At 39.3% G+C, this 22,376-nt stretch overlaps 1 protein-coding gene across 1 annotated transcript in view; it reads right to left on the bottom strand.

Moving 5' to 3' along the window:
- The window catches only part of RASGRF1 (Ras protein specific guanine nucleotide releasing factor 1), an 892,789-nt gene that overhangs the window by 413,472 nt on the left and 456,941 nt on the right, over positions 1–22,376 (bottom strand). The window lies entirely within an intron of this gene.

Raw genomic sequence — 22,376 nt, 5'->3', positions numbered from 1 at the left:
AATGAGCAAATGCGAGTCTTATCACAGCAGGATAAAAGACTTTTACACAGTTAATCCCTCGGGCCAGTCAGGTAGAAACACAATAAGGCTTCTACCAGAAGTTTCCAACTTGTATGGATTGAATTCCTTGGAAATAAGTGCACTAACCCTGAAATGTTCAACAAAATACAGACAAAAGTACACAACACAGAAAACCTTTGCATAACTGCTGAGATATTATAATACACTACTCTCTTCTCATACTGCATTCTTACAGAAAGGCCCCCAAACCAAGAATCGGTAAGCTGCAATTAATATCCAAACAAAGTTATAGGATGAAGGGTTCACAGATTTATGGGAGGTTACTGTGCTAATGGCCATAGGACCTTTACCAGGCTAGCCATGTTATACCCATGTTCCTACAGGCCAGGCTAGCCATGTTATACCCATGTTCCTACAGGCCAGGCTAGCCATGTTATACCCATGTTCCCATAGGCCATTTTCCTTTTGCCTGGACTTCTGAGAAAGAGATTCCAAATAGTAAAAGGTCCAGCATAAATCTATAAACCCATGTAGTAGTACCCTAAACACTCAATAAATAACTAATAAATGAAAACTATAACATGCTTTGGGGTTAACCCCCCCCCAAAGACTGCTTCATTAGTTTCCCATGTATGCACAACCACCAAAATTAAACAGTTCCCCTAATGACAACCCCCTCAGTGGTCTGTCCATGTATACACAAAAAGCAAATGACATCATCAAAATGAATAATTTCCCCAAGGTTCCCTTAAGCAGTTTGTCCATGTATGCAAAAACACCAAAATGAAACAGTTTTCCAAATGACCTGTCCAATAGCCTGTCCATGTATGCCATGTAAGGAGCAAATGACATCAAAAGGTTCCCTTAATTACTTTTCCATGTATGCACAAGCACAAACATTAAACATTTTCCCCAATGACTTTTTCAGTAGTCTGTTTGTGTGCATAGTAAGCACAAAATTACATCAAAATGAATAATTTCCTGCAAGGAACCCTTGTGTACGTTGTTCACGTATACACAAGCATGAAAATTAAACATTTTCCCCAACAACCCCTTCAGTACTTTGTCTAAGTATGCACAAGCACTAAAATGAAACATTTTCTCCAATGAGTCTGGTTTGTCCATGTATGCACAAGCACCAAGATGAAATATTTCCCCTAAGAATCCTCTCAGTAGTCTGTCCATGTATGCACAAGCACCCCCAATTGACATCAAAATGAATCCTTTCCCCCAAGGATCCCTTATGTACTTTGTCCATGTGTGCACAAGCACAAAAAATAAACATGTTCCCCAATGACCCCTTCAGTACTTTGTCTATGTATGCACAAGCACTAAAATGAAAACGTTACCCCAACGACCTCTTCATTGCTTTAGACCAAGACCCTCACCCAATGTCTTTCCCTCCCAGTTTTCCAAACTAAAAATAGATGAAATAGATAAATACTGGCTGCAGAGGTTGCAACTGTCTGCAAGACGACAGTAGACAGTAATATATTTAACATACCACCACCACTATGGCACTGACAGCAATGAACTTAAATTCTGCTTGAGGAGTGGAACAAGGACTGCTCACCTCAACCTGGCTAGCAGATGATTATCACTTGAGAAAAAGCGTGGTAAGGTCACACAAACACAATGGTTTTAACTGCCAATGTATACACCTGTGTGACCTGCCATTGAACCCTGACCAGACTGAACTATTAAGTCAGTCAGGCCGGGGGGAGGTAGACCAATGCACCTGCTTAGTGTGCTTGCACTATAGCCCAGTTCCCGGAATCTGAAGTTGAACCCCCCCCCCCGCACAAGTGGAAGTGTCGAGGAAGCAGAGGCAGAGCACAACGGTGTGAACTATCGGATCCTAATCCGATTTTAATTAAAAGGAAAGGAATTGGCATTTTCTACTTGTGTTTTTTAATGCATGCTACTTGCTACTAAGACCGTACTTAGAGTCGTTGGATGCAAAAGTGGGGGGGGGGGGCACTTCTTCCCCCACTCTCTATGATTCCAGCGGCCATTATTGTCTGCATGTGCTTATTAAAACATCATTACAAATAAGGCAACTGTTTATTAAATTGACCGTAACTTGACAAATTCATTCTGCTGAGCAAGGAAAAATCCCAGAGAACTATGAATCAGAAACAAAAGAAAGCATACATACTTTAAAGTGTCTGCCACATACATTCATAGGACTAAGCTAATGACTACCAGGACCTGTATAAGCCTAGCCATGAAATCTTATCCACTTGTGGCCCTATGTATCATGGGCATTTATTAGGAGGAGGTATGTTAGTTAGGAAGTTTCTAGAGGTTATATGGGGGGGTATGTTAGTTTGTGCATTAATGTGTGCCTCTGTCTATCAGAGACACGGGGGCCTGACCCAGGGTGAATTTCCAATTTCTCATCCATTGGTCAAGGTTATGTTTAAGTAGGGTTAGGAATGGACTCTGCTTCACATGGATGTGGAGCCTGTTCCAGAGCATTGGGATCATCTGAGACATATATCTGTCTCATTAACATCTCTTTTTATATCACAAGCAAAATTCTTGGAGCTAGTGGTTCTAATGCTGTTCATTTTGGGGAATATTTCCTCATGTTCTCTCTGTATAAATAAAGGCCTGGTCCATTGGACTCTGCCCTTTGACAAAAGTGAAGTAAAGAAATGAATACATGTTCATGTTTAGACATCTGCAGTTAAGAGCTTTACATTTAAACTTCATTCCTGTCATAGCAAGTAGAAAAGTCACTTGTCTTGGGGCCAGCCTATCCTGCCTTCCTCCTTCAGGAAAACAATCGCCAGGTTTGCTAGACTATCCCCTTTCTTTGACTATAGCCTCAGTAACGTATATTCATAGTCCCAGAAACTCCTGAGAAAAGATGTCTTCCTCCTCTGTTGTATGCATTTGTTAACTGGAACAGTGAACTGGACTGTACTGGACACTTTTCAGCCACGAACCAGGCCACAAAGGCAGCAGTAAATGCAATATGCCAGATAAAAGTATTGTTTAGAGAAATTAATTAACCAGCATATTTATGGGAGGAAACTGGAATATCCAAAGAAAAGACCACGCAGACATGCAGAAAACATGCAGACGTCTCATCAATAGAATAAGGACTACCCTGACCATGAATGGACATGGCATGACTTTTAACAAATCAAGTCCCTATAGCAGCAGTGGGATTGTGCATTTTACTATTTCTGATGAGGATGTGGATTTCTCTTCCACATAGTTATTTTTGTCCTGTTTGTTGAACGTGTAATGATACAGATGGTACAACTAACCAAATATTTATATTTCAGGTCCAATGAGTTATGCAGGCCCTATAGTCATTTTTCCTCTTAGGTGCAGACTCATTTGTTCTTCTGCCATACTTTTTCAGTGGAAAAGAGGTGGACAGTATGTGGTCTATCATTGTATACTCCTCTGTATACCTAAAGCTGACCTTCCAATAAAACTGAGTCAGTTCTAAACCATTGGTCACAAAAGTCACTGACATTTGTATACCAGTTTGCTCAAATTATACTTCCCCCCACTCCCACCAAAATGCAGTATCTCATTCCTGATGACCTGTAGTCCAGATCAATGTGCATTCTGTTTGCACATCTGAAAGTGCTAAATCTATATCTATATCTGTATCTATCCATCTATAGAACTTGTTGTCTATCTATTTATTTGTTTATCTATCTATCTATCTATCTATCTATCTATCTATCTATCTATCTATCTATCTATCTATCTATATACTGGTATTGTGCTCTTCACAGAACAGATGAAATATTGATGTCTGTAACATCAATATAAAAACTTTGTAAAATGGAACATTGACAACCGCTGTGCATGCTCCAAGGATTAACCTCAGAGCAGGCAAAAGCAAAACCAAATGCTTTTGCAGGGGGGGCATCCCCCCACTCCCACCTTCTAATTATATATACTAAGTCTGAGATCACACAATTGCCAGGGAAAGACATATTCCCCTACCTATGGTTTGTTGATCTCTCACACATCAATCATATGTTTGTGTGCAACCAAATGGTCCTGACCAAACAGATGCCAACATTTGAGTATTTTGCTCAAAAGTACATTAAAAAGAATAAATATGTATATATATTTGTATACACATACATATACATGAATATTTTAATAAATGCAGCAGTTAAATATCTTCTTAGTATTGTTTTGTAGTGATTCCTCTGGCTAAGCCTTTGTTGCATGGTATTACTGCTAACTTCTATCATCAGATTAAGAATCCTTTTGTTCCCCCATCTCACCAACCTTGAATCCTGTGTCACCCTGCATGGCTCACCCATGTCTAGTATGGACTGTCTTATCAACATCCCAAGTCCATGATGGAGAGTTAGAATTAACAAACAGGTGATCATCATCCTGCTGGAGTCATTTTCTTTTTTGCTATGCCCTACTTACATAACTGGGATGCTTATTTGAGCAGAGAATCATGCAGTACTAGCCCATTTGGTACCTTCATATGTTCATGACTGAGTTTTACATGCCATATGCACAGCAATGGTTATTCCTCCCCACAAAGGAGGGGCCACAACTGACCCTGGTAACTATCGCCCCATAAGTCTGACTAGCCTGGTCTGCAAGGCTATGGAGCGCATCATCATGGAACTCATTAACAAAGACATTGGGAACCACCAAACACTTGACCCGACCCAGTTTGGCTTTGCTAAGGGCAGATCATGCCTACTAAACCTGGTTGACTTCTTCGAGACAGTCACCAAGGCCATAGACTAGGGAAAGGTGATTCACACAGCCTACCTTGACCTCACCAAGGCTTTCGACACCATTCCTCACTCGGGTATTACAGAAAAACTCACCAGCCTGAACATAAACCCCTATGTCACGAGATGGGTTGCCAACTGGCTTTCAGACAGAACTCACATGGTAAGAATAGTGGGCTCCAGGTCTGACTCTAAACCAGTCACAAGTGGTGTCCCGCAAGGCTCGGTCCTGGGACCCCTACTGTTTGGCATATACTTCTCAGAAGTACAGGCAAACACAGGAGGACTATGGCTAACCAAGTTCGCTGATGACTGCAAACTGGGAGCCATAATTGACTCTCCAGTTGACACGAACATCCTCCAAAAGGGCCTTACTGAGATGGACACCTGGTGTCAAAGTCATGGCCTTAAGCTAAATGCCAAAAAATGCATAGTCATCTCATTTGGGAAAAACAAAACACCCATGAACTACCACATAGGTGGCAGCCCCCTTAATACAGAAGTGGTAATAAGAGATCTGGGGACCCAGGTAGATAGTAATCTCTCCTTTGACAATCATATTGCCAAGCTAGTTAGGAACTCCTTCTATGTAGCCCATCTAATTACTAATGGGTTTGCATCTAGAAATAAAGAGGTTATAGTGCTCCGCTACTCATCACTCATTAGACCCATCATAGAGTACACTGCCTCATTTGGAATGTATCTCACAAGACACTTCCAACAGCTGGAAAGACCACAAAAGTACCTCACCAAGAGGATTACTGGTCTCAAACATATGTCCTATGCAGCCCGACTGAAAAAACTCCGGCTGTACTCAGTGGCATATCGCTTACTCAGAGGTGATCTCTGCCTGACTTACAAAGCCATGTCCAACTCAGAATTGATGGACATGCTCCACCTAAAGAAATCCAAGTCACTGCGAGCCACGTGCTCTAGTGAGCTAAACCTCACCACAACAATAAATAGTACATGCTGGAGGGATAGATTCCTGTCACAGAGACTCCCCATGCTTTGGAACAAAATTCCAAATTTCATCAGGCAGAGCCCCTCACTAACACTCTTCAAGAGAAACCTTGACGAGTGGATGGGTAACAGAAAATACACCCCTGGGATCACTTAATTGGCTCTGCTTGACAAAGGATCAGTTAATTAATCAATGGGGCGGCAAAGGCCAACACACTCTGGCTAGGCTTATAAATGCCCTCGGGCAGATAACCTAGTATCTACCTATGAACCTATATTAACATAGGCAGTAGCCAAATGGCTTATGGGTTGGTCTTTGGTGTGTGACAGAGGATGTTCCTACAGTGGAAGAAATGACACCTACCTTCAGGATAGTAGGGCAGACCAATGCTGACTAAATCCTACATCTGCCTACTAGGAATCATATTTGGTGCTCAGACCATGGTTCTCCTGTGTGACAGTCAGGACTCAAAATGAGTACATCAGTACAGCAGTCATTTATCTCACCCTTTAATGAAAAATGTAACTGACCTTGTGCTATGGCTCCATGGAAAAGTGAGATAAAGTGATGCCTGTGCCTCTGTTGACCTGAGTTTGAGCTGGTGGCAGAAGAACTGCCTGGGGAGTTATGGGAGTGAGTGTCTGATGCAGGCTGATCCATTCTGGTAGGAGGGGGTTGGCCTGAACCACCATTCTAGGTTGATGGGGAAATCCAGGACAGCAGGATCAGCGAAAATGAGCTCCAATGTGACTGATTAAGGATAGTCTCAAAGGTGCAAACTGAACAATTTCTTTGAAGAATAAGGAGGTGATTTGGACTCTAAAGATTTGCTCAAAGTGACATTCCAGTGCTGAAAGTCAGTCCCAGATTTTCAAGTCACAATTTCAGATTTGTGTTGGGCAGACAACAGTGAGACAGACAGACAGACAGAGAATTTCAAAATGGCAAAAGGCATTTCTGAGATGCATGCTGCAATAGAAATTGATGAGAAGGAGATGAGTTGTAAGTAACCAGATACAAAGGTATCAGTGATGCTAGATGTTCAGGAACATAACCAGGAAATATTTTAATAAGATGTAAGGGACAGAGATTTCCAAGATGGGTGCACATTGATAAACAGTTTAATCTCAGCTGTCCCAGTGGGAAAAAAATGTAAAATTCACTGGCTGATAGGTACACTGTCCAGATGCCAGCAAAGAAGACACACAGAAAAGAAAGAAAATCAACTAGAAAAGGTAAATGAAACCATTGACTGGGAAGAATCCTGCAGCTGTTCAGCAAAAAGCAGTTCAAGCTCCAGCTTTGGTATATGAAATGGCTTCCAGTAATTTAGAAGAAAACATAAATCAAGTATATGGTCAGAGCTGACTAAAATAAATGAAAAATTGATGGTGTATATCAACTCAGACAAGAAAAGGCTGGAAAAAATGGAAGAAGCTTTAAGCAACTATTCAGATGAACTGATAAAGCTGCAAACATCAGAGGATGAAATGAAGAAATGGCTGGCTGAGTACAAAGAACTGTTTCAAAAAATGGTAGAGTTAGAAGACAAAGCACACAGGGAAAACTGGAACCTTTCTGCTGTACCAGAAAAACTGGAAGAAACAGACTGCATTAACTTTATGAAAGCCCAAATAAGCAATCAGACTAGTATTCTACAGCAGGATTTGTTAATTGAAAGGGCACATTGTGTATATGTTCCAAACATGGCGATGGGAAAGGAGCCAAGACTTGTATTAGTTAAAATGCAATTTTACCAGCAGAAAAATACTGTGTCAGAAGGGTAAACTATTGAAAAATGGAGACAGTAGAGTGTTTGTAGAAAATGATTATTCACTGTACACCAGGCAGAAGCAAAGCAAATTTATTCCAGCAATCACTGAATGTCTAGAGGCAGGTGTGAGATTCAAGCTGCTGTATCTAGCTGTCTTCAGAATATTTTTTCCTGGAAGATCAAAGACTTTTTTGATACAATAGGGATGGTTGAAATTAGTGGTATAAGAGAATAGGCAAGAGGGGTCTGGAATTTAGGTATAATTCAAAGTGGAAAGGGATGATGAAACAAGAGGGAAATTAAAAAAAAAAATGAGAGAATGGAATTTTGGATGCAGATCCTTAAGGAGAATAACAGCAGTCATATAGAATATTATATTCATAAAGTTACAGATAGTATTCTAAGAACTAAGCCAACACAAGAATTGAGAACGGAGATTTTTGCTGATAGGGATGACCACAGTTAGGAGTACAGAGAATAGGCAAGAGGGGCTGGAATTTACTGGAGAAAAATATCTAAGGATCCAAGGTATTTGGAGCAGATAACTAGACAGGGAAATGTAATAGAATTGGAAGAGGCCAAGAAGACATTTGGACTACAGGCTAGAGACTGCCTTACCTATCAGGGATTAACATCAGAGTATATGCAAAGACAATATTAAATGAAAGACATGCTCTGGCACTGTTTTCCGTTACATCTAGAACAGAAGCTGCTGTTAAAACAGGGATAATTAACAGGGCATGTACGATTTTGCATAATAACTACAGCAATCAATCAGAGGAGATTAGAAAAGACTGGGAAGAGAGACTGGGGAAGTAATTCACAAAGAAACAAAGGGAGGCCATATGTATAGCTCCCACGTATGTCTAGTAGACTTAGCATTTTTGCTTGGAAGTGTTTGCATAGGTATTTTTATAACCCGAGCAGATTCCAAAGCATTTTTCCTCGTGCAGACTGCAAATGTTGGAGGTCTGATGGTGAAGAAAGACGTAAGTGGGAAAATATGTTTTGTGAGTGTAATGAGTTGGCAGACTTTTAAAAACTCCTTACAGAGTACTCTGCCAGAAATATTGTCTGAGCAAATGATTGTTACTAAGGAAATGATTCTTCTGGGCTGGGACACAGGATCTGAATTACCTAGACACAGTAAGGCCTTGTTAAGTTTAATTCTGGTGTATGGTAAAAAAGTCATTTTGGGAACAATACATGCCGAGTAATGTTTTGAAGGAGGAGTGAGGTTTAAGGGAAAGCAGGAATTAAGCAATTTATGTAATGTTGGCTTGATGATAGTTATGCAAAAGAACAAAATGTGAAGTATAATGTTAGTAACTGGGAATGTGTTGACATGATTTGTTTTCTTTTATATAAATGTATGCTTGTCTATGTCTTAAGTGATAATCCAGCAAAGGTATTATAAAACAAGCGAGGTACAAAAGACAGTATGTCCTTCCTTTACAGTGGTGGTTTCTAGCGGTCTTCTTCTTCTTCTCCTTTCAGCTTTTGCTTATTAGGGTTCACCACAGTGGAACAACTGTCTGCAGAATAATTGGCAGTGGAGTTTTACAATGTTGAGTTGCTAGCCCGGCACCCGACCTTCCACAAAAGGCACACACATGCACATACTCACACCTAGGGCTAATTTAGAGTGTCCAACCCACCTACAGCATTGCAAAGACAAAATAATTGCAAGAAAGGACATGATCTAATTTGTTATAAGATGGCTGCTAGTATGTCAGCAGGCACATTTTTTTTTTTTTGCAGGTAAAGTTGATTGTTGTATTGGAGTTTTGGCTTCAGCAGATTGGATTGATAACCTATGTAACTAAAGAACATGCATATTACAGTGTAAAGTATTATGTAGTTTGTTTGTGTCTTTCGGCTTTTCCCGGTTAGGGGTCGCCACAACAGAACTCCGGTCCGCTAATGAATGGCAGTAGATTTTTACGTGCTGAGTTGCCAGCCCTGACGCACAACCTTCAATGAAGGTACGCCCATTCATGCATGTCTCCACACAGAAGAAGCTCTAGCTGAGAATCGAACAGGACAACGTCTTACTGTGAGGTGACATGTAGAGTGTTTAGAAAAATTAAATGCAGTTAAGTTAAACAGTCTCTGGAATGAGTCTGATTTAGAATAACTTGAACCTAACACAGATGTTATAGCTCTCAAAAAGATCAAAATGTGGCCATACATTGCCCTGACAGACATTCTGGGTGGGATAAAAGAAAATTTTGTAGGGAATATGAGCCTAAGTGTATGTCATATGGGGATTCTGGACATTTATTGTCCTGGTCAGATTGCCACATAAAAAGGCCACATGACCTTGAAGATGGTGGGGAAGAATATGAGCAATGTTTTGCAGTTTGAAGAGCATAACAAAACAGAAGAACAAGATGTGAACATGAAACCGGTTTAGGAGATGAATAGAACTGTGATATTATGCGTTTGTGACAGTATGTTTCTTTCTGAAGAAGTATGATTATATAAGGAAGACAAAAAGGTCTAAATAAAGTCCTTTAACTCCTGCTTTTTTATTTTTATTTTTTTTGGTGTATGAGTTAGCTTGTCACCATATTTTGGTTATTGGTGTACTGTTTAAACATTTACATGAAACATTGGTTTGGATTTGTTACCTGGTCTAGTTTCATGAGGAGCAGCTCTACACCAGAACATTTTACCAGTACCAGAGAAACTGGAAAAAAACCTTCAATAACAGGTGCTAATTCTAACTATGTTGGTTAAGCAGTTAACTTGGATGGTAAAGGATTTACATAACAGTCAGTTATTATCCTTGACAACAATAAGGCATCACCACACAAATTAACTTCCCAAGTTGTTGAGCCACAGTTTGATTTCATAACCAACAAAACATGTAATCATAAAAATGTTACCAGGATGACTGGTTCAAAACACAGGAACCATTGAATATCACAATACATAGGAACCAGAGCCTATAAGGATCATTACAAACCCGACTTAAGATATGGAAAACAAAACATTTAAGTATAAAAATCCACAGCTGGACAATGTCTATTTACAGGAATGTATTAACTGTAAACAAGTGCCAAAAGGTTTTAAGAGTTGGAAATTTTCAAATGGTATTGAGGAGAATAGTTGAGAACACAGTGAACTATTAGGATTATTTAGACAATCCCAAAGATGAGCAGCAAGTAACCCAAGGCTAAGGACAACGTGCTATAAAAATGATAATGTAGAAAAGTCTCCCAAAGCATGCACGTGGTCCAGCTGGCTATAAAACGTAGAAAGAAGCACTTCTTGAATCAAGGATGTCAATTCGTTGTATAAATCCAAAAGTAAACGAAATGATGTCAGGATAAAAAATATATATTTTATTTTTAACAACGTAGTAAGCGCTTTCGCCGACAGGCTTCATCAGACTAACTTAGCGCTTTCGCCGACAGGCTTCATCAGACTAACATCAAACATTGATTTAACTTCATATAAATACAAGCACATAAAATCTGATTGGTTATCCACAATGGCTAATTATCCACGTAGTAGCATGTGGATTGCCTCTATAGACATCTCAGTCAGGTCAATCACTACTAAAATGAACACTTACAGGTCATACATACTGTTTAAAAAACATCATATCTAAAAAACTAATCAGTTATAAAACTACCTTCGTTAAAGGTTTTTTAAAATAACACTCAGCTATAATGTCGATGTTATATACCTAATTAAAGATCAAAAAACACATACATTCATAAATCAAAATTCTACTCTTAGTCTGATGAAGCCTGTCGGCGAAAGCGCTTACTACGTTGTTAAAAATAAAATATATATATTTTTTATCCTGACATCATTTCGTTTACTTTTGGATTTATACAACGAATTGACATCCTTGATTCAAGAAGTGCTTCTTTCTACGTTTTATAGCCAGCTGGACCACGTGCATGCTTTGGGAGACTTTTCTATATTAGGATTATTTGACAGAACAGGTTGTGTGATTGTGGACATTAGAATTAGAAACAATATGAAGCACGTAAAAATCTACTGCCAATCATTAGCAGACCAGAGTTCCGTGGTGGCGACCCCTAACTGGGAAAAGCCGAAAGACACAAACAATGAAGAATGTTACAGAAAGACATTAAGGAAGTGAACAGTTTCATTACTAAGGATTTGCTGTTTTAACAACTATCTTGATGAATATACTTACATTTTTAATAAGCTATGTAAAGTAGTGCTAGATATTCGTGAAAGAAAGGAAAATAAATTAATGAGAGATGAGAAAGAATACATAGAGAAGAGAGCATATCCCAAGCTGGTGACCCCTACAGATAAACCTGAAGATTAGCATGAAGAACTGGATGATGAAGGGATAACACTAAATGAGAACAACAATAACTTAGTGGACATTGTTTTTAGATCCACCCTCATTGAGATTATCACCAGATCAGCAGAGATGATTATGCTGTACAAATGGACAACAAGCACAAGATGAAGAAAACAGGAAGAGAGAGAGAGAGAGAGAGAGAGAGAGAGAGAGAGAGGGAGGGAGAGGAGGTTAGCGATGAATGTTTTTCTGTACACAGCAGAAAATCAAGGCACTGTAAATCAGTTTAACATTTATAATTGCAGTTCTGTTGAACTGACACATGTACTACACATTATTCTCGAAAGGATTTACATTTATTCCTACCATGTAAACTGATATAGTGAAGGCCCTTAGAGCATTAAAATGTATTTTTTTATTTTATTTTGTTTGACATTTGTTTACTGGGAAAGGTCATTTTCAGCTGAGGCCCCGGGAGAAAGGCTCCAAATACCTATTTGTAAGGAACGGGAATTTAAATTGTTTTTCAGTCTAAAGACAATTCATCAATTCAGCCTCAGAGGCTCTTCAATACTTTAAAGGATTTTGCATTTGTGTCTGAGTACAAATACAATGAAACAAAAAGAAGACAATAGCAGTAAACTAAGCAGCAGCTGATACTTTGGTAGAAAAATTATGTATAATCCACTCTTTTTAAGACAAATGTTGAAGAATGCATGCTGTGTCATGGTGCTTATTATCAACCTAGTCCGACAGCTCCAGTTGCATTAACATATACCATATCTCATTCCTCGACTTGCACCTCCTGAACAAAAAAAGTCCCCATTGTGTATATCCACTACTATTGTTGGATAAAACAGTCTGTCTCTGTTTAAACCAAAATCACTAATCTGTAGATTTTAGTTAGTTCTCTTTCTCAGACAATCCTCTTTCAGCCCTCTCAGTGGAAGAGATCCAATTGCCTCAAATGAGTATGGTGTTACAAAATCTGAAAAGGAATTCCATTTGCTGGTAGTGACACACTTTCCAACAACCAATCATACAGAGAGTATTTCATACGAGCTCCCCTGTGGTATGGTCATGTTCCAATTCTCTCCCTGCAGCAAATGGGAAGGCACATGACAAAAGTCTTTTCCCCACTCAAGCAGCCACTCACTTGATATAACTACCAACACGTTGTAATCACATACTGCCTGGCCTGAGCATATGTTGTGTAATTGCTCACCACAGTGGGGAGAGATTGATACTGCTATCTTAATAATTGTGTGATTTTACCATTAACAGCTCACGTTCATCCCTTTAAACAGATAGTGAGTCCCCACTGTGTGATCACCTTATTTATAGTTCTGCTACTTCCTCCAGTTCTAGCAGTTCCTGGGATTGTGGCTTTCCCAAAGAATCATTCATTTTTTTCAAGATTCTCTGTACCTATACATGTTTCCACTCAGCCTTCTGTCTGACCCCAGATAAGGCTTCACCGGCAACCTTTCAATTTCACTGTCCTTTTAGTACTGGGGATAATCATTTTGCTGCTGGGGCCACTTAAGCTTTCTAATCAAAGTGCATTCTTGTGCCTGTTGGGAGAAACATTATCAGTATGACTGGATATTTTCCCTCCTGTTCGTTTGGATAGTCAGTAACTTATTCCTTTGCTACCAATTTGCCACAGAATGATCATCGTCGATATAAATCCTATTGTCATTCATTTTCAGATGCTTGCTTCTTCCTCAAGGCATTGTTAATAGTTTTGTACTTCACAATTGGCCTTAGGTACTTCATGGCACCTCAGGACGATATTGATATTCTTTGCGTCCTATCTATCACGACCTCCTCTTCATTAAACCCAGTCATTTTGCTGAGCCATTTATTTATAGAACAACAGCAATCAGTGCCTTCCCATTCACCAGGTACAGTAGTCAACCTTAAATTCTCTCTTCCATATTGATCCTCAATTGCAACTAATTAATCCATTATTTCATCTTGTTTCACCTCAAAATCAATAATTCTGACATTCACTTTCTGGCTGGACTTTTATAACTCTTCCATCACCCCTAAATATTTATTATTCATTTTATGTACTGTGTCATTGTCCCACTGATTTGCAAAACTTTGAAGTACATTTTATCTATATTCTCTTGTTAGAAATGCATAGTTGGTACAGGAGTTTCTCTTTGCAGGCTGCCTCCTTGCTGGTGTGCCTACATGTGGTGTTGGACTCAGCCCCGATTTTGCTGCATTTTAGTTCTAGTTATCCAATCTAAAAAATATACTGCCACATTTAATTGTGTTTTTTGTATGGTTTTAAGAATTTTAATACTACAGCATGTGGGAGAGGAGAAATTTTCCTGTCACTAGATCTGCACCATACTGGAAGCTCCCCTGATTTGTTATTTTAAAAGAAAATGCAGTGCACTTTCACTTATTATGGCTTGACGATGGAGAGACGAGGGACATTTTGTTAACTGAATTGACTATTGGGTAGCATTAAAGGATGCAGTTAAAAGTGACTATCACTGCATATTTAGATTAGAGAAAATATATTATGCTACACATGAAATATGTAATTTAGAGATTAGACATAATAAATAATAAATTCAAATATGGAATGGAATTAGAAGGAAGCACAGTAGCAAGATGATTACTTGAACAGAAGAAAGAAAACCATGTAAAAAAGAAGCAGACACAATAAATGGGAGGTGTACTTACACAATGACACTGGAGGCTAAGATCTCACATATAAATGAACATAACGTTGTCTAAACCACACACACAACACCCACCTCACATAGTACACAACACACACACAGACTAACATATGCTGTGGCTCTTAAAAACAGTCTTCCAAAAACAACAAAAGATCAACCAAGCTTACCCGTTGTCAAAAAGCTATCCCTCAGCAAGCCCAAAGGCACGCAGAAAAAACATCTAATGCCACACACTGTCTTTCTCAGTGGACCCCATATACTAAGCCCCTAAGGCAAGCAAACACACTTCTCATGAGTCTAGTCATAGGGGACTGCATTGTAAGATGTACTGATGTCTCTCTAACCAGGCTGAACAAGAAGAAGAGAAGTGTTAATTGCTTATCTGGAGCCAGGATCTGCCAAATCAATCATGTACTCAAGTCAATATGCCACAGGTACCAATATGAATCCATCATAGTCCATGTAGGTGTAAATGGCCTGAGGTGTATCTGTCTGGATTATATGAAGAGAGACATTATGGAGCTTTCAGACTATATGTCTCAGGTTGGTATGAGCCCAGCATTGAGCAGCATATTACCATCACCAAGGATGATGCCACAATTTGACCAAAAAAATTGAGTTCAACAACTAGCTGTGTTTCTGGTCTAATTCTAAGGGGATATAATATTTATCAGCTCGGGAGTGCATGGTTAACAGACCATGTTGTTTTGCCAAGGATGCTTTGCACCTCTCCCCTCTAGGCTTTTGAATACTGGCTAAAACTTTATCCAACCCATAGTGCCTTTTTTAGGCAATGCCAAATTGACAAACCTACTGACATAGCAAAATCAACTCAACTGAACTTCAATGCATTACTGCTCAATGGCAGGAGTCTAAACAAAAAACTATGCTCCCTCCAAGCCCTGCTCACATCAACATCTGTGCAGTTACTCAGACATAGTTTAAAGTGGCAGACAGTACCCCGACAGTGCAAGTTTCAGTGCCTTCCACACTTTTAAACTAGTAGCTGCACAGAAAAGGGCTAAAGGAGGAGGGGGTCTCAATATACATCAGTAACAGGATGGCATGCTGGGATTTCTCCATGTGCAGATCACCATAGAGAAAATCCCATACCATATCCTATCCAGCTATAGGTTGCTGTCAATGTCCCAAGAAGCTCACAATGCATACTTCAGCCTACTGGAGACACTTACTATTCAACCTAACACCCTACGCATGGGAGACTTTAATTACCTCTCTATGAACTGGGAATCCTACATGGCCTAAAATCTACAGGAACAGAAATTACTGGACTTCATAAATACTAACACCCTTGTCAAAATATTGAATATGCTCACCAGAGGCTCCAATATACTGGACCTCGTGCTTATATATATTGGGAGAATGCTGTACCCCCCCATGTCTCATCTCTGTGAGGTCCGACCATAAAGCTGTCTCCTTTGAAATCAAAATCAACATTGTAATTCCATTCAAACCAGTAACAGATAGGAACTATTCCAAGGCAGATTACCTTTTGTTAAGTGATGGATTGAAAACAGCAGCTTACGCTGAATTGCTCTCAGAAACTCTGTACAGCCATGTCAGTGGCTGCATAAAGGCTGCTGTACCTACCAGAAGTAAACCCAGAACTAGCCCTAGAAACAAACTACCCCGATGGCATCCCACATTAAACTGGATATACAACAAAAGGAAGAAAATTATGGAAAAATCAGGAAGGGTAATTCCCATAAAGATAGTATCTATCACATCAAAGTGAACAGGCAACTAAGAGGGCTAATTAAGTCAAGCAAAGCCAACTTTGAGGTTAAGATAGCCTCCTAGGTGAAAGATAACCATAAGACCTTCTACTGTTATGTCAGAAACCTCAAGGGCAGCACAGCATCATGCTGAACTGGTGGTGAATGGTGTCACATTCACAGAGTCTGGTGATATAGCCAGTTGGTGGACAAATTCGGTTCCAACTCAATCTGCCTCTCACCACCAGCCATCCCCTCAAAAATAAACTTAAAAATAACTCTTCCAGCTGTAACTAAGGTGCATGTTCTGGCTGCACTCAGTAAAGCCAAGAACATGGCCTCAATTGCCCAGATAACATCACAGAATGCCTCCTGAATATCCTAAAATATAACTTATCAGGACCCCCTGGAGTAATTATTTAACTACACTTAAAACAGACTTTGAACCACATAAGTGGAGGACTAGTACTGTCATCTGCCTTCATAGAGGAGGACCTTCAACAGCTCCTGGAAACCACAGACCCATTAGTCTGACTAGTGTTATGCAAAGCCATAGAAAGAATTATCATGGAAATTATCACCAAGGACATAGGAGACCTCCATACACTGGATCCATCCCAGTTTGACTTTGTCAAAGGAAAGTCATGCTTACGAATCTGGTGGACTTCTTTGAAAAGATCACTAAGGCAATGAATGAGGGGGGAAATAGTGCATACTGCCTACTTAGATCTGGCTAAAGCATTTGATACAATACCCCAATAGAGCATTGTCAACAAACTTATGGAACTAGGTATAAACTCCTTTATAACATGCTGGGTAGCTAGCTAGTGCACTGATAAGACCCAGGAGGTTAGAATTGGTGACGGTCACCAGTGGAATTCCTCAAAGCATTGTGCTGGGCCCACTCCTCTTTGGTATCTACTTCTCAGTTGTGAAAGACAATGTCAGAGGTCTTTAGCTGACCAAGTTCGTAGATGATTGCAAACTGGAAGCAGTCACTGAATACTCCAAGATGAGCGCACCCTTCAGGAAGGGCTGATACAGACAAACACTTGGTGCTAAAGCCATGGCTTAAAACTCAATAACAAGAAATGCATTATAGTGCCTTTTGGGAAGCCTGCTACCATGGGTAACTATGTCATCAATAAAACACCCTTAAAAGTTGATTCAGTAGTTATGGATCTGGAAACTCATGTAGATAGTAACCTAGCCTTTGACCAGCATGTGTCCAGGGTCGTAAGAAAATCATTCTATGTTGCTTAACTTATAAGCAAGGGCATGGCATCTGGGTCCAGAAGGTTATCATATCACTTTACTTACTCCTCATCAGACCCACCATAGAGTATAATGCCCCTTCAGTATGAACCTGACAGACACATGCAGCAACTGGAATGTCCACAAAGGTTACTTATAAAAAGAATACAAGGAGTAAACACAATGACCTACACTGATCGTCTGAAAGCTCTTTCTCTTTACTTGGTATCATAGAGACTTCTGAGAAGTGATATTTGCTTGGCATACAGGGCATCCCTGGACCCTGTTTTAATTAACTTTTTGCACATCCACAAAACAAACAGCATCAGAACTACCAGTTTAAAGGACCTAAATGTTGCTTGCGACATAAATAGAACATGTAGAAACAGATATGTTTCTTCAGGAATTCCCATTCTCTGGAACAGGCTTCACATCCATGCAAAACAGAGTTCCTTCACGTCCCTTTTTAAATGCAAATTATACCAATGGATGAGTAATCGGAAATTCACCCTGGTCTGGCTCCTATGTCTCTGCATAAAAGTCCCCTATTGTTTGATGGACAGAGGAAGTCAATAAATCACCATCTATATATATCAAATTTGTGGGTCACATTTTGGTTGCACAGCTAGGCTTATAAGGTTCTAGTGGTCGTTAGCCTAGTATACACCTATGAATCTATGACTTAAACAATAAAGGCAAAATTGTATAGGCAGGACAGAAGAAGATAGACCCTTATTAGGCTAAAAAAGAAGGAACAGCACTGCCTGGATAACTTATTGAAATGAACAAAAAATACGAAACAGAAGAGAGAGAGAGAGAGTACAAAAGTTAGAAGTTGTGGACAAATATGTAAGAAGTAAAAATTAACAACTGGAGAAACCTTTGAACTGGCATTGAAGGAAAGAAAACTTTATGGAATATATGTTCAGAATCAGATCATGCCTTACAAAAGTGCAATAAAGATACTACACCGTGGAATCTACATCTTATATCAGATTAGATAAAAATAAGAATAAAGATTTTTGTCAAAGTATTTAATGGATGGCTTCTGTGTCAAAATGATTGAAGGAATAAATATATGAACATTAAATTAAAAAGAGTGATTGTAGACTACTGTAGAATTAGAGACCTATTTTTTTCTTGAGACTGACTACAAAATGTTAGCTACAATTGTGTTGAATAGCATATGGAAAAGAAGTGTTGAACAGCTCATGGAGAACGGAAGAACATAGGAGACATAAAAAAGGATGTTTCGTTTTATATTATATTGGATGTGGAAAGTAAAATATTTAATAGAGAAGAGAAAGGAAACATATTCGGTTAAAACTGATTGGGAGAAGACCTCTGATGCTGTAAAGCCCCAGGCACTGCTGCAGGCTTTACAAATGCGACAGGAAGGAGACATTTATGATTACTGAGAAAGTCTATAGCCATTTTTATATCTCACTCATTACAAATGGATGCATATGGAATGCTTGCAAACTTAATAGACGGATTAGCAGCAATGCCTTTTAACCCCGCTGCTACTTCCTTGTTGTACTTATTTCATGCTGAGGGGGTTACATGATAATACTGATAGGTGTAAGTAGTGTGCACTGCCTATTTTAACGTATGCTGACAATATGGTTCTGATGATAAGGATAAAGACTTATTAAAGGAATTATTAGAAAAGTTGAAATATGTGGCGAAAAGTTAGCATTACATTTCAATGCTCAAAAGAATAAATATTTTGGAAAATGAAATTTTGTAGCAAACACAGACTTGCTGAAGGAAGTTATCAGGTATTAGATTTGTAGTTTGAGAAGTATTGGGGGCTTGAGTAATGGAGAAGAGTATTAAAGACAGTGATTGTGAAGTATGGAAATAGTGTTATATATGACACTGGGGGAAATTGTGAGATTCATAAAGGCTTATCACAATACTGAAGCCTGAGATCAGAAGGTTTTCACAATGTGATAAGCCCTTCCTTATTCAGAAACCACTTGACTACTAATGTTTTCCCCTCACAGGAACCCCAGCATAAAGAGTGATCTCATAGGCAAACACGAATAATTGATAATTGACCAATCCATGTATAGCTATTACTGCGATGTGGTGAAGATTTTATTGAATCCTATCCAAAGTATTTATGTTAAAATGAAAAATCCACGATCTATAGATACATTTTAGAAGGAACAATGTGCTGCCATGACAACTGTCTTGTTCATACTCATTTTCTTTCCATGTGTCTTCAATTCTGCATTAAAGTCCCCTATTGTTTGCTAAAGTCTCAGGGCCTGCTTGTAGTACCATATCATCTGCATGCAGCAGATTTATTGATCTGTCACTTCCAACTTGTTTGGTGCTCTAGACCCACAGCTGTATGGAGAGCAGTAGGCTCTGAGATGAACCCTAATAAACATCCACTCCCACTGGGAACCCCTGTGTGAGTCTGAACACTGTCCATACTCTTATCACTGGGTCCTTGTAGATAGTCTGCTCTAATTCTATCAATGTTTCAGGACTTCAAAACATCACTGGATTGCCTAAAACCTTGTCATATGTTTTGCCAAGTCTAGGAATGCCCTTTTGGACTCTTTCCTCATTTCCAGCTTCTTCTCTAACACCTGCCTCAATGCAAGCATCTGGTCATTTGTGCTGCATCCTGATCTGAATCTAAGCTGCTTATCTCTCATTTCACTTTCTATTACTCTTTGTATTTATTTGCAAATTGCCCTGTCCAGCACTTCCATGCAGTGTGACAGGAGTTTGATACCTATGTGCTGCCCACAGCTGTGAATGTCCTCTTTGCTCTTGTACATTTGCAGTAATGATTGTTCTCCACTAATATGGGATACAAGTTTATATCCATATCGTAATGCTTACCATCAGGAGCTATTTCTACCCTAACTCACTCAGCATTTTGCTAATATCTGCTGTGACTTCATCTGAGCTTGCTGCTTTCCCTGGCTTTCACTTTTTTTCCTTTAGTGGTGTCCTTTATCTAGAGTGTGTTCTTCCTCTTTCTTTACAAGCTGTGTATAGAGGCAACACATCTTCTGTGTAAATGTCTTCATTTAGAAACTGCTGGAAGTCCTCTGGACTGGTAAGCAGATTGCTGCTGGCATCCTTTATGAATAGTGTTTTATGACTATCTTCTTTATTTTTCTATCTTTGCTTTGCAACCAGAAAAGGTTCTTTGTGCCATCTGCTGAGTCATGTTCCTGATGCTGGTAGAATTTATCTTATGGTTTGTTCTTTTCCACTATGTTTGCTCTCTTTATTAGCCAAGCAGTACTCCTCCTTAGCCTGGTCCATCTTTTCTATCTCCCACTTCTTTTTGTGCATGTTCTTTCTTTTAAGAACTTATAAACCAATAGGAACTTCATGGACTTCTGCATACCACCACCATCTTTCCTTATGTACCTTATTTCCATCCCTGGCTTGGCCTCATATCTGTTGATTAGTCTTCACACATTGTTTTGAGATGCTGACATTCTTCTTTGTCTCCATCTATTTCCTCTTATTTCTAAGATGCTACAGCCCTGAGTATTTCCTTAAACTCTTGTGTTTTTGCTCCTGTCAACCTCAAGATTTTCAGCCTAGTCTCTATTGACCTAAGGGCATTCCCTGTCCACTGTTTCCATCTTGTTATGTCCAGCAGTGGTTTCTCCTGGGGGCTAACAGTTTCACTAGGGATGACTTTGCAATCTATGATTCTACCCCAATGCCCTTTCCTTATTAGTAGGAAGCCTACATGAGTTGCATGTTGACTACTCTTGTATGTGATCTTGAGATCGTCTTTCCTGGCTTACTAAATGTTGGCCACCATCAAGTCACTTGCCAAATATAAGACTAAAATGACTTCTACTTCCTATTACCCCACACACATGTGATCATTGGCACAAATGCTAATGGCTATACAAAAGTGCAAACACTACTGGACTCTCATGTGGTAGTGGTGGTTATACCCCCATACTATTAATATACGTTATGTCTGAGGCTGCACAACTTTGGTAGAACTATTAATATGCACTATGTCTGAGGCTGCACAACTTTGGTGGAACTACTAATGTACGCTATGTTTGAGGTTGCACAACTTTGGTGGAACTACTAATATATGTTTTGTCTGAGGCTGCGCAACTTTGGTGAAAATACTAATATACTTTATGTCTGAGGCTGCACAAGTTTAGTGTACTAATATACGTTATGTCTGAGGCTGCACAAGTTTAGTGTACTAATATACGTTATGTCTGAGGCTGCACAACTTTAGTGTACTAATATACGTTATGTCTGAGGCTGCACAACTTTAGTGTACTAATATACGTTATGTCTGAGGCTGCGCAACTTTAGTGTACTAATATACATTATGTTTGAGGCTGCGCAACTTTAGTGTACTAATATATGTTATGTCTGAGGCTGCACACCTTTAGTGTACTAATATACGTTATGTTTGAGGCTGCAAAACATTAGTGTACTAATATATGTTATGTCTGAGGCTGCACAACTTTAGTGTACTAAAATACGTTATGTCTGAGGCTGCACAACCTTAGTGTACTAATTTACGTTATGTCTGAGGCTGCACAACTTTAGTGTACTAATATACATTATGTCTGAGGCTGCACAACTTTGATGGAAGAGAAGAAAATGATAAACCAGCCTTTACTTAACCTTAGAAGCAGAATGTATTGGTAGCAGAAGAGGGTTTGGGGGGGCATACATATGACAGGTGCAGAGGATTTACCCTGATGCATACAGAAAACTAACAGATATGTCACTGTGCTCTTTCACGTTTTAGCTTTTTAAATTGATATGGGCTTTTTTTCAGTCTGACCTAGTGTACTAATTGCATCTTTAGCACATGTATGATGTATTGATTTTTGGTATTTAGACCATTATGGCTG

This window comes from Protopterus annectens, chromosome 7.part0 (genome assembly GCF_019279795.1).
Source record: "Protopterus annectens isolate FY-2018-M chromosome 7.part0, PAN1.0, whole genome shotgun sequence".
Taxonomy (NCBI): domain Eukaryota; kingdom Metazoa; phylum Chordata; order Ceratodontiformes; family Protopteridae; genus Protopterus; species Protopterus annectens.
The sequence above is the reverse complement of the archived record's forward strand: the minus strand, read 5'-3'. Positions and strand labels throughout refer to the sequence as shown.